Below are 15,187 nucleotides of genomic sequence, written 5' to 3' on the forward strand. Positions count from 1 at the left end.
TACTAGGGATGTGCACCGACCACTTTTTCGCGGTTTGGGTTTTGGGTTCTGATTACCTTCAGGTTTTGGGTTCTACTGGGTTTTGCCAAAACACCCCCTCAACGTTTTGGGTTTTGGGTTCTGATGTCGTTTTAAAAAAAGCATAAAAAACACTAAAATCACAGAATTTAGGTGTTTTTTTTCTCTTACGCTATTATTGACCTCAATAGTATTAATCTCCACTCATTTCCAGTCTTTTCTGAACACTGAACACCTCACAATATTGTTTTTAGGCCAAAAGGTTGCACAGAAGTAGTTGGATAACTATGATAAGCAACACAACTGGGCGGCACAAACACTAGACTGATACGACACACTTAATAGCACCCCTGGACTGGTATGGCACACTTAGCATCACCCCTGGACTAATACAGCACACTTGGCAGCACCCCATGAATTATACGGCAGACTTGGCTCATTCCAGGAATTATTTGGCAGACTTGGCTCACCCCTGGACTGATATGACACACTTAGCATCACCACTGGACTGATACGGCACACTTAGCATCACCCCTGGACTAATACAGCACATTTGGCAGCACCCCATGAATTATACGGCCATACTTAGCTTACCCCAGGAATAATACGGCACAGATGGTGGCACCCCTGACCTTATACAGCACACATGACAGCACATATGGTATTATACGGCACAGATGGCGGAACCCCTGGACTGACACAGCACACATGGAATTATACGGCACACATAGTGACACTCCTGCAGTAAAAATAGTTATTATTTTAATAAATAAAATGGCAGCACCCCTGGATTGATACAGCAGATTTAGCAGCACCCCATAAATTATACAGCACACTTGGCTCACCCCTGGACTGACACGGCACACTTAGCATCACCCCTGGACTGTGACGGCACACTTCGCAGCACCCCGTGAATTATACAGCAGACTTTGCAGCAACCCATGAATTATATGACACACTTGGCTCACCCCTGGACTACAGCGCATTAAACAGCACAAATGTGGGCACCCCTGGACAAATACAGCACACATGCGGGCACCCCTGGATGGATACAGTACACATGCGGGCACCCCTGGACTGATACAGCACACATGTGGGCACCCCTTAACAAATACAGCACACATGTGGGCACCCCTGGATGGATACAGTACACATGCGGGCACCCCAGGACTGATACAGCACACATGTGGGCACCCCTGGACAAATACAGAACACATGTGGGCACCCCTGGATGGATACAGTACACATGCGGGCACCCCTGGACTGATACAGCATCTCTGGACTTATACTGGGCACTGGCAGCAGTAGTTAAAAAAAACATTATTTTTTTGCTTTTTTTTAAATTAAAATAATACAGCCCCCTCTATGCATTAATCATACCCCCCCCCCTGACTCTCCCTCCCTTCCTCTCATTCCCCCCCCCCCCCCTACCCTTCTCGATTCGGCTTGAGGGCGGGTGGACGGAGCCAATAGCCGGTTATAGAAAATTGCATTTGGAATGTTACAGTATGACGGAAGTCTAGCCTGGGGATCTTCTCCCTCGAGGCAATTTGTCTTTAGGTCTAGTTTACCTAAAATTGTAAGGTTAAGTTGTGTTTTGTCTTTTTCTATTTTTCCTCTTGCCTTTCTCTCTTTTCTGTCTATTCTCTTTCCCATCCCAACGCCCTTCCCCCCCCCCTCCCCAAAACAGCTACTCACCCATGGAATGTGTGTTTCAGTCGTTAGGGTCACTAACTACCTTGATGCTGGGTCCTTCTAAACAAAGTCCGCTGCGACGGCGGGTCACGAGATGTCGCTATACAACGCAGTTTGACCATGCCTGATCTGTCCATATGCACGTGGAATGTAGGGGGAATAAACTCCCCTGCGAAACGCAGGAAAATTTTAATGTATTTGACTAAAAATAATGTTGACTTGGCCTTATTACAGGAGACTCATCTGACAGCCCCTGAGACTCAAAAGCTACAGATGCTGGGATGGTCGGTAGTGGCGGCATCACCGTTCACATCAAAAGCACGCGGCGTGGTAATATTAGCAAAAAGATCCCTCCCCATGGAGATTGTGAAGACAGTCACTGACGCGGAAGGAAGGTATGTGTTGGCATCTGTCTGCATTGGGGGTAAGACTTACACACTGACAAATATTTACGCCCCCACCCCTTACTCTAAATCCTTTATGAAATCCATAATAGCTACACTCTCCCCATACATGAACCAAAATCTCATAATAGGAGGAGACCTTAACATCGTCACCTCTCACATACTAGACAGGTCAAACACAAAAGCCAAGCCCCCTCCCTTACCCAAGATAGGCATACAACTCCTACAAGAATCCTTACAGATCATAGATGTGTGGAGGGCACACCATCCTCTGGATAGGGATTATACTTGCTTATCGGCTGCTCATGGGACCCTATCCCGTATAGACTACATCTTTATGTCTCACACCATCTTCCCCTATTCTACTAGATCGGACATAGCCCCAATAACAATCTCGGACCATGCAATGGTCACCGCATACTTTCACATACCAGACGGTCCTGGGTCAAACAGAGTCTGGAGATTCCCAACCAGATTTTGCAAGTCAGCAAAATTTAGAGACATACTGATTAAGGAAATTCACCAATATACCGCTCAGAACGTTGAGACAGCTGAACAAAACCCTACCCTTTTCTGGATGGCTCTGAAACCAGTAATAAGAGGCTTTATCATTTCCTACACGGCTGCCACAAATAAACACTATTCCACACGATATCGCACACTTCAGAAAGAGTTGACAGCAGCCTTTCAAAGCTATAAAATCTCCCCTTCTCCTAGATTGAAACAGGCATATCTATTGGCTAAGACACACTTTGATGAGTACCTGGCGGATATGGGCGACAGATATCTATTCGCGGTGAATTACAAATTTCACCGGTTCGGGAATAAGACAGGCACCCTGCTATCTAATTTGCTAAAAGGCACACACAAACCCGCAGTAGTGCAACCACTACGCACAGATAATGGCTCTTTGACACAATCCAATGAACAAATAGCTCAAACGATGCATCAATTTTATACAAAATTATATACATCCTCTCTGTCACATGAGGAAGCGTCGTACCCACCCTTAACCAGCGCACCTCGCCCCCCCTCACAAGACTGGGATTCTCTCACATACCCCGCATTAACGGAATCAATGTCCAACTCTCTAACTGCCAACATATCAGAAGGAGAGGTAGAGGCAGCGATTAAAGGCTTGAAAGCCAATAAAGCCCCAGGCCCAGACGGGTACAGCGGAGAATTCTATAAAATATTGCTCCCACTGCTCACCCCAATACTGACAAAATTCCTAAATGCCATGCTTAAGGACCCCACCCCCCCCACTACACTTTAATTCGGCAATCTTAAAAATCCTCCCGAAACCTGATAGAGATCTAGCACTCCCCAGCTCCTACAGGCCTATATCACTCCTAAACCTAGACTATAAATTACTAGCTAAAATAATGGCCATGAGACTTAAAACTATTCTCCCCTCGATAATTCACCCCGATCAAACGGGATTTATAGCAGGACGCCACTCAGTAGTGAACGTAAGGAAGGTAATAGCCGCACTGGCGGCACATAACTCCCCTACTCACCCCACACAAGGAGCAATACTTTCACTTGATGCCGAAAAGGCATTAGACCAGGCATGTCCAACGTTGGCCCTCCAGATGTTGTGAAACTACACATCCCTGCATGCTTTGCAATAGTTTTAGCATTCTCTAATAGCAAAACTATGGCAAAGCATGCTGGGATGTGTAGTTTCACAACATCTGGAGGGCCAACGTTGGACATGCCTGCATTAGACCTTATAGAATGGCCACACCTATATGAATCCCTCTGCAAATTTCAATTCCCTATCCAGTTCATTAAGCTTATACAACTGCTCTATCACAAACCACAAACACAAATTGCCTGCATTGGGCATCTCTCAGAACCATTTGAGATAGAAAAAGGGACAAGACAGGGCTGCCCGCTGTCACCAATGTTGTTCGCCATAGCCCTCGAACCCTTGGCAATGATGCTGAGAGCGTCCACAGACTACAAAGGCATGCAAATCAGCAGTGCAGAGCTAAAAATAGCGTTGTTTGCCGACGACATGCTTCTTTTTATAGCTAACCCTTTAAACTCAATACCTGAGATTCTGAGACTCATAGGAATATTCGGGGCTAGAGCAGGATACAAAATTAATGTTACTAAGTCAGAACTTCTCCCCCTCAATCTTCCACCTGATGTCACCCTGAATATAGAATCTTCCACTCAACTCAAGATAACGCAAACTCATTTTAAATACCTGGGCATTCAAGTCCCTCCAAAACATTCCAACATCTATGCCCTAAACTTTTCTAGGATCATTAGTGGTCTTACAACCAAACTAGAGGGTTGGGCGGATCTTCCGTTGTCACTATTAGGCCGAATTGCAGTGGTGAAGGCCATCATCTTCCCAAAAATATTCTACATAATGCAGCTCCTCCCATTCTTGATATCCAAAAAGGATAACCAGTCACTAAGAAAAGCGATGATAAAATTTGTTTGGCAGGGGAAGAAACCAAAGATAGCGTTTTCCAAACTCGCAATGTCCAAAGAGGAGGGGGGCACGGGATTACCAGACATTCACTCCTACTCGATAGCTGTCCTCATGAGACATGCAGCAGATTGGATGCTAGGACAGAGTCAATACACTGATTTAGACTTCGATTGGTGTGTCTTTCGCCCAGGTGCACTGTTGCATACAAAGAGAAACCTAATCCCGCCAGACATCTTCCAACATCCCCTGTTTCACGACACATACATTGCCTGGATAACACTAAACAAAAAGCTAAAGGAATCTCACACAGCGACCCCATATATAGCTCTGTGGGGAAATCAATCATTCACTCCATCCCTACAAAATATCAGATTCTTGCAGTGGAGGGAAAAGGGTCTATCTTCAGCCAACCAAGTGTTTGACCCAGGTGGCGGTTCACTGCTCTCATTCCAGGATTTAAAAGACAAATACTCACTACATAACTCTAACCTTTTTATGTACTTGCAAGCCAGACATTATATACAATCATTAAACTTAACCCCCCTTGCACAAACAAGAACAAACACCATTTTGAGACTACTAAAAAGGTGGGAGAGGCAGCCCTACAGACTCAAACATATATATTCCCTCATAGTCGATATCCCATCCACCCCACACATGGTCAAGCTTGCAGACAGATGGCAACAGGATATAGGGGGCAACATCACTGGGGACGTACTGATGGAGAACTTCACCACCACCATGAAGTCCCTCCACTCAGCATATTTGCAAGAGGTCCACCTACGAACGATTCACAGGGCCTACATGCCTCCCAGCGTCAGGGCTCATTTCATACCAGGCGACGAAGGGAGATGCACAAAATGCGGGAAAATATCGGCTTCCCTTATGCACTGCTTTTGGGATTGTCCCAAAGTCAGGAGATTTTGGAACAAAATATTTGCATTCCTAAAATCCAAACTAAATCTTAGTTTAACTCCTACACCCGCGGCTTGTATATGCCTGAGGTTTACGGGGTGGTTAGATGAGTCTCAACTAGAGGACCTTGGCCCGTTACTCACCATACTCTTCACTATCTCGAAAAAACTAATCCTCAAGCATTGGACGGTCAAGTCTGGCCCATTAATAAGCGAACTGCATAGAATGACCCTGCAGCAAATGTACTACGACCGTAAATTCCTTCATTCAATCTATAACAAAGGGGATTCAAGATTCCGTAAGAAGTGGGGATGTTACATCTCAACTCTAGATACAGACACACAAACAAAAATCTATCAATTCTCTGACCACCAGGAATGGTCCTTGCTTAGACACACCACACAGCAACTATTGAATTCTAGATAGTCCAGGCAGGGTAGTTAAGTGATTAGAAGGGTACATGAATCGCATCTGGAATAGCACTGTTGATAAATGTCCTTCGATGTAAACTCCATCACAGTGGAGACTAGGTTACGCTCGTGATCCCCACAGGGGGGAAAATTGACGGACACAGTATCAAGCCCGATATAACAAAACACACCAGCTATCGTATACCCCCTTCCCCCCCCCTGACTACCTACCCCGCCTCCCCCCTTCTTTCTTTCTTCTTCTCCCCAACCACTTTTCTTTCTCTCTTCTCTATACTTAGTTGTTAAGCTAGTAGTCACTGCTAGGAAGGTAGGTAGAAGGGTAACCATGGTTAATATATTTACATGTGGAAAGTGGAATGTTAAAACCACGAAGAATTGGTCATGATAGCCTCCAGGAATCTAGCTCTAGGAGTGAGCTCTTCTTTTTCCAGGAATATTCCCAAACACACCCGAAGGTCCATGGCCTGAACTGTTCCCACACTTTCCATCGGTTGCATTTAGTGAATCCCCATCGTATATGACTTAAGGAACTATTTCACCCTTATACTACCAATTTATTGTACCACAAATCATTGTACTACTTATTGTATTACCTCTTTATTGAAAATCAATAAAAATTGTTTATTAAAAAAAAAAAATCATACCCCCCCCCCCCCCCCAGCAGGTTTCCCCCTCACACCCCTCAGCAGACAGCACAGACACATCCGCGCTGTCTGAAATCACCAGCCTGTTTGAAAACCGTTGCAAACTATATATCCCCAGGGCTCGCAAGAATCTGACGTGGGATGATGACATTTTAGCCTCAATTTGGACTCGGAAAGATGGCGGGAACCGGAGAACTCCTCGGATCTGGTCTCAGATCAGGTTAGTTCGGGGGGGGGGGGGGGGGGGGGGTGTCCCTATGCTTTTATTATATATATTATGTTTTTAATTTCATTTTTATTAAATTTCAAGTTAAATTACATAATTGTTTCAATCATTAACCGAGTGCTGCATATTCTTTTTGGTTCTGCCCATTATTACAAAGGAAGCTAATAACTGTTATTAATTAAAGGTCTGATCGCCACAGTTCTCTGACCCAATATGCAATCAATACTAAAGAATAACATTTAATAAGAAACCTTTTCAATTTATCCAAAAATGCTTGGACACCATAGTGCGGACAAAAGCAACATTGTCAGGTTATGATGTGTTGTCATAGGAACCACTTCATTCAGATGTATGCCTATCATACTGTGTGAAGAAAATAAGGCAATGACGATAATCAGTGTAAATGTGGCTCCTCTTAGAAGCTGTAAGAAAATCTGCCTGCCGAGAAATGATGGAGAATGAGGAAAATATATTGTAGCAAATGTACTTGTTTTTCTACATTGTATTTCTAAAGTGTCCTTAGCAGTGCACAATATGTGCGTTGTGACCTTGTTAATTTGAAGGTATGCATATAAATTTGTTATTTAATAAATACATTTAATTTGTTTTCTATGGCGGAAGTAAATGGAAAATAAATTCTGGGATGATTTAACATTTTTATTTTGTCAATTGAGTTCAAAAAGACATAGAAATTGTTTTATTGAAGTTTAAATTGGGTGAGTACTGATGCAAATGAAGTCTTGACAGAAAGAAGAAAAAAGACACAAAACAAAAAACAATTTTGCTATTCCCTTCAAGAGAGCTGTCAGCACTGGCAGGGGAAAGAAAACCAGGATTAGGAGAGAACTGGAACAGTCCAGACTATACAATGCCAGCCTGGACCAACTACCTGCTGTTCTATTCTGGTGCTTGTTGTGTTCCAGTGGCATTGCTACTGGGCGCGTGTCACTGAGTGGTGACACCAAAGTGCCAGCTCCTTCTCAGGGACAGCGGCTGGGCTCTGTACTGAAACATTACAAGCATTACCTGCTTCCTATCATCATCTAGGAACTGGCATTTACAGTCACAGCACTCTCTGGGTGCAGTCAATGTTTGGTCCATCCATCCATGCATGTAACAGTTGTCACAAGGGAGGTAGAAATTACAGTCTCCCATTATGGTACATAGCGTTCCAGTTATTAGCAGTGGCAGCTCCTACCTCTTTGGCCAGTATTCAATGCTCCCGATTCACTGAGCCCCTGCTGCATTGAATAGGGTGACAGGGAGGGCTGGCAGCCAATGCTGCAGCCCTCCTGAACCCTGCGAATGTGCAGCGAATTCTAAACAGGATTCGCTGCACATGGAGAAATATATAATTGAATACTCCAATTTGAAGGAGATGGGGTGCTGTCAACCCAACCTTGCATGCACTGCCGCTGATGCTCCCATTCATCCCATCACCTTAACGTTGCAGATGACAGGAGCCAGGATGGCGTATCATATGCACAGCATCGGCAATGGTACTGTGCCTGCACATTCCCCAGGCTTCTATGTGCTGCACTGGCTGCAACCCATAGCCACATTCGGCTGCATTGCAAGGCAGGGAGTGGCTTCCTACAGGAAGCTAGTTCTCTGGCTATAGCAGCCCAGACTGGCAGTCCCAGAGGGAGGATACCCCACCCAAAGGGACTGCCTTACTGCGATTGACTGGCAGGTCGGACTTCCAATATGAAGTCATTCTCATGGACTGCATCTGGCTTCACTAAGGCTGAACACAGTGACACATTTTACCTGGGAGTCCTGCAGCCCATAGGTAAAAACTGATACTGGTTATTACCCAATCCCTGGACCATATGGGGAGGCTGTCATCTCTCTCTCTGCCCTGTGACAGCTGTCACAGACACACACCTAGATGGGACTCCAGCCAGATGTGGATGAGCACTACATGCTCCAGTACGGCAGAACCGTGGCAGAGCTTTTCATGTCCAGATCATTACGGTTTTTGTTCAATCATAGGCAACATAGGCGAGTGCCAACACAGCTTTATGGACCAATGCAATTACATTTACTGCTACTTTTAGACAAACACAGATAGATAGGGAAACAAAGTCACTATTTTGTGGTCCCCACACAACAAATACCCTATTAATTTATGTTGCTCTTTGCTTTATGGCTCTGGTTGCCTGCTAGTGATGTTAGCAGCACAGCATACACTGTTCCCAGAGAGATGTGTCTGGTCTCTGACAAAGGCAGGACTGCAGTAACTGCAGTTCAGGCAGTATGTGTGTATTGTTCGACTATTTCAGAAAGAAAACCCAGGCATAATGGGCAAACAAAGGTTTTGTTTTTGATCATTTTTACACACGCTTGGTATAACTAAACAGTAAATATCCGGATTGTACACACAGTATAGGATTTCATAATACAAACTCTTCATTTCAAATATGAGATGACAGCTTGACAGCTTTGTAAAGGTTACAAGTTATGTAGAAAACATACCATTTGGGGATCTCGACATTCTATCCCATGGAATGAGAAGTCATATACAGTACCTTCCTATCCAAACCTGGTATGCACAATCGTTTTAGGAGGCAGTTTAATAGAAGATAATCAAATATTTTTCATGTATTTACTAAATAAAACATGGATAAACAGTTTAAAAAAATAGGGATTTACATATTTGTTTAAATATTTTTCTCCCTTGATGTGGTTCTGCTAACAAAAAATGTTGCCCTGTTGTTTGAAAGAGGATAATTTTTTTGTTTCAATGTGTGTGCGCTTCCTATTTTGGAAACAATATATCTTATTCAATTTGTAAAGGCCCCATACACCTGTCCAATTTCACCCGATATTACCAGTTTCCGACAGATAAGGCTGAGAAATCATGTGAAATCGTCCCAAATCAGATGTGTTTGACATCTGATCCGATCCAATGCGCGGTCCCGGCAGACCATAAGATAAGATGGCATTTGACCCATCAGCGGTACATAGTGGGTGCTAAAAAGTATTGCATCCAATCAGGTCCGATCCTGTCCATATGTGTGTGCTAGCGGTGCTGCACCGCTGGCACACACCTATAGCCTGAAGAGCAGGGAATCACCAGGCAGGAGAGGTGCTTCCCCATTCTGCACCTTCGAGACTACCCAATCCTTCTCCCCACCGTTGGGAGCCAGAGAGAGAGAGAGGCTGCAGTAAATCCATACACAAATCACTCATCGTCTAATGATTTTTCCAGTGTGTGCAATTTGTGTGTAACCCTGACCCTTCCACAACTGTGTGGTAAAAACAGTATGATCGAGGCCGGAGCTGATGTCACATACCCCTGAAACCGTCTCTGCATGCCTGCCTTTTTCCTGACACTCCCAGAAAATATCCGTTTACCACTCCATAACAGTGGCTTCCTGTCAGTCAAAGGGATTGCAAATAATGGCCTTGATCCATATGCATGCACAGTCATTCGATAATCAATCAGCTCCGAATAACACTTAATATAAAAGTTGAGAAATGGAACTTACTTATTTCAAATAAGATTTCCCTCCTGTTTTTATAAGTTAGACAGAAAGAGGGGGAAATGTAATACTGTGCAATTTTTTTTACTATACTAAAAAATTTGAAACCAGCATTGGGCTCCAACAGCCAGCAGGGTAATGCCACAGCTGGGGGACACTTTAAATATAACCGCTCCCGGCCAAAACATCACCCCTCCCCCCCCCCTGGCTAGACAGTCCTGGCCGAGGTCTATGGGGGAGTGTGGAACCCCCATTTATTTCTTTTCAAGCTTAGTACATCTGTCTCCATGTCTGGTAGTTTCCCCTTTCTTTTTGTATATGTGTATGCAATGCAAAGAGATTCTTATAGCCCAATCATTGGATGAGTGGAACTTGTCCTTAGTAGACTTGGGGTTCACTGGAGAACTTGTCCTTGGCAGCAAAGTGTTTGATAACAGTATGTAGTGATATGTCAACATTCATAATGGTAGATATAGTATATAGCAGTGAGGGAGGTAACAATTTGTATTGTAATACTGTACATATACCATCCAACATTTTATGTGATGTATGTATATATTTTATTTAATAAACAAAATATAAACCTAATAATTTTCAAGAAAATATAGTTCCCATACCAATCAGATTCTGTATATCCTTCCCAATTACATTCTACTGCTTGATTTATAGAAGGTTTATTAAATCTGCCCCGAGAGTGTGTTATACTCATTATAAGTGATCCACATACACAAACACATCATTAAAATAAAAGACTGAATTACACAGAAATAGACATAATTACTTACAGTACATAGATATGGGTTAAACATATCTATACAGACAGACAAGCTTAGTTCTCAGCCCTTTGACTTGATTTATAAATATCCTAATTTTATGAATATTTGAAAAGGTCATTGGAAAGCAAAACAACTTTGTGATATTAGCCATGGACTTATTTTCTTTAGTAAGGTCAATAGATAAAAAGATAGAAATAATGTCTATCATTAAATTCATTCTCTGTAGAAAATTGTGTATATTTGTGTGAAACATAGTACTGTACATTGCTTATCAAAACAGATTGCATATCATTCTGGTTTGGATAGAACAGATCAGTAGAAGTTGGGGAGAGAGAGGAAGAACTCTGGGAGGCTAGAAAGTCATCTGCTGCTGGGCTCCTGCTCCCAAGGGGGCACCTCTCCTCCGTTGTGAGATTAAATCCATTAATTGAAAGTCAAGGATATTGCTTCTGAGGTTCTCTCTCTCTCTCTCTCTCTCTCCCTCTCTCTCTCTCTCTCTCTCTCATATCTTACCTCCGGGAACCTGGGACAAACTTACGCCACTGCAGGGGGACAAGAGGTTTGTACTATACCCTGGAAGGTGGAGAGTACCAGCCAATCAGCTCCTAATTGCCATGTTACAGGCTGTTTGAAAAATTAATGGTTGAGTTGTAGTTTATTTCTCTCCACTTTATCATGCTAATATATCATCCCCATGGATTGAATTGGAAAAATCCTGTGTGCACAGTATGATATGGATGTGCTCATAATGCCTTACTGTTAGGATTTCAAGAGGTCTACTGTATCGCTGCAGTTGAGAACAAGTGACCCACTGATATTTATTAAGGGGCAGAGCGTAAGTGAAGGCTGGAATAATAATTTAGCCTTTCCATAGAAATTTGGATCCACGCTGACTGGAATGATCTTTCTCAGACAGAGGAGGAAGAGCAGGTAGATATACTGGGCGACATGCAGCAAAGTAAAATAATGCATCCAAACCCCCAACATTAAGTTTCAGAGGTTTGGCCACAGCCCCTATATGCACAAAGCCTGGAATGTAGTACATGCTTGGGGTTTGGTGCGGTGGGCAATGTAATTTTAAAATCCGCCCTATTGCATTTTCCCGGCTATGAGGGATTTAACCGGATCCTTCCCAGCATCCCTGGCAGCATGCGCACCACTCGATGTATGCGCAGATACTGTAGGACTTCGGGTGTAGAGACCAGAAGTCCTATCATTGCAAAGGGTGGCTCTTACCATCCTTTGCAGAAGTCTTCCATACAATGTTACTATGCATGCAGAGGATGGCAGCAAGCATCACAAGTTTTTTTGCAATACTTTATGCACCTCACCCACTGTATGGTCTTGTTGCTGAGACCCGTTAGGGCAGTCTTTCCAAATCATATGATAGGGATTGTTGTCCATAATAACACTAACAGTGTACACAACAATTACATTACCTCATAGATTAACTGTACATACTGTAGTTTCCTCCATGTATCCCTTGCTAAGTAGATTTATAGGTTAGATATAAATCTTATGGCAATGCCAATCCTAGTTACATAACATGCTGCAAGTGGATCAATATAAACTCAGAGATGCAGGAGAATGGGTCACAGGGTCCTTTCTAATCTGAGTAATGGGTTGTTGTCTCCTTTCCAGATTCCTGGAGAACATCAGCAGGTCTCATCATTTTGTAAGAAATGATTTACAGCAGGGACAGGGAACCTACAGCTGTTGTTGAACTACACATCCCAGCATGCCACTCAACAGTTTTGCTATTTGACCATGCTTAAACTGTTGGAAGACATGCTGGGATGTGTAGGTCAACAACAGCTGGAGGGTCAACGGTTCACTATACACAGGGCCAGATTACCAATGGGGCGGATGGAGCTGCAGCTCCAGGCTTCCACATAAAAATAGGCCCATAATCATAAAAGCCTGATGTTCACCAGACAGACACCAGCTGCCACACGGTCGGCTATAAATTATAAGTATTACAATTGCATGTTTATTTTACACATTTATGCAATGTATGTACTTTTTCATATTTATGGAGACATTGGGGCATATAGTATATGTGATCTACATGCCTCACCTCTTTTACTGCTCATAATATGCCCTTGAACATTTTCAGCTCCAATCCCATGAAGCCCTTAATCCAGCAATGCGTATCCCTGATTTACAGTTTGACCTAAAAAATAAAAGTCCTCCCATATCTATCACAAAGGTATTTTTACTACACTCCATATATCATCAAAAGTATGATACCCCCCCCCCCCCCTTCTCCAGTGCTGTATATAATGAACAGGAGCATTGCCCTTTTCAAATTACACTCCACTACAGACTGAATATGGATTATGGATTATTATTTGTGGATATGGATTATACAGGTGTATGCAAGTCAGCAATCAATGCTGTGTTTTGTCTATCATTGTAGAGGTTTTCACGCTGTATATCATTCCATTGTTGTGGAATTGAATTTAGAATTGATTTAGTATTTTTGAATCATTTGTATTCCTCCTGTGTTAAAAGGAACCATAATAGAATTGAGAATTGCATTGACTTTTTCAAGCTGTAAATCCTTCCACTGGAATTGTATTTAGAATTGATTTAGTATTTTTCAATCATTTGTACTCCTGCACTGTTAATTGGAACCATGTATAGACCATGTATAGAATTGAGAACAGCATTTATATAATTAAAACAATAAAATAATTAATACATACTGCATGTTAATAACTGTAGAACATATTGATAATTGCATAACAAATGTATTAGTACGGAAAAATAACTACAAAAAATAAATACATATAAAACATTAAAAATGCTCAAAATTTAAGGATGAATATTGGGATCATTCAGAATCATTGGAGACAATCTGGGTGAACCTGTCACAAGAGAAAAGCTGCATACATGGTAGTAGCAACATGAGAAATCATCCAGTTTAACATCCAGCTGTGGTAATAATCTGGTTATCAAGCCCCCCATTCCCCATCCACTAGATTAAAATTAATTTGTATAGTTGGTTGTTGTCTACCAGGTGCCACATGATTGGCAAAAGCAATCACAGAAGGTTGGTCTTGTTGGATGACGGTCCCAATAGGAGTTTAATGAAGTGATATAAATAAACAAAAGAGGATGCAGTAAACCAGAATCATATTTGGTAACCTAAATAGTAAAGTATTAATTCTACCCATGTTTGTGGAACTACAAAAATCAAAATAGTAGGGGTGATTCAGGTTCACTCGCAAAGCACATTTTGTTTGCTAATGGACAAAACTATGTGCACTGCAGATGTAACATGTGCAGAGAGAGTTACATTTGGGTTAGTCATTTTGTTTCTGTGCAGGGTAAATACTGGCTGCGTTATTTTTACACAGCAATTTAGATATCAGTTGAAGTACACACCTCATGAAGCGGAACTATGAGCTGCACCGGGAGGAGTGAAAGCAACTTTGAGGGGGAATGGTATTCAAAGGAAACTTAGATTAATATGGAAGTGAGGATTCAACCTGTAATATTGCCATTAGTAGAATTTCCCAGTAACCAATGAACATTAATCAACAGCTCCCTTAACGGTGTTGATAAAGATTATGCAATAGAGAGTTGCCCTTCAAATGGTCGACATGCACAAGGTCAACATGGAAATAGTCAACACATAAATAGGTGGACATGGGTTTTTTATGTTCTTTGGTGTCAATTTGTAGATTTCATGAATGTGGACTCATTATTGTGGACAAATTATTGTACCATATTATTGTACCATATTCCTACTATGGGAAAAATACCTTGCACTTCTAATGCTGCTCTTGGCACACTTTACTATTCCCAATCAAAGTCCATGTGGATGGTGAAATACAACAAAGAACAAAAAAAGTAACAAAAAGTCTAAACATGTACTCAAACGGCCCTTGAAGAAGTCAGACAGGATGAAACACGCTAGGATTTCCCCTTCAATCACCTCAAAAAGCTAAGAGCCTTCTAGACACTTTTATATTTGAAAGAAAAGCGTTTTTTTTTCAAATGAAGATTACAATAAATTAATCAGAAATACACTCTATACATTGTTAATGTGTTAAATGACTATGAGCCAGATTCTCTAAGCTTCAAAAGTGATAAAATGGAGAGTGATATACAGCCAGCCAATCAGCTCATG

The sequence above is a fragment of the Crinia signifera genome, chromosome 1 (assembly GCF_055691185.1).
Source record: "Crinia signifera chromosome 1, ASM5569118v1, whole genome shotgun sequence".
Lineage (NCBI taxonomy): Eukaryota > Metazoa > Chordata > Amphibia > Anura > Myobatrachidae > Crinia > Crinia signifera.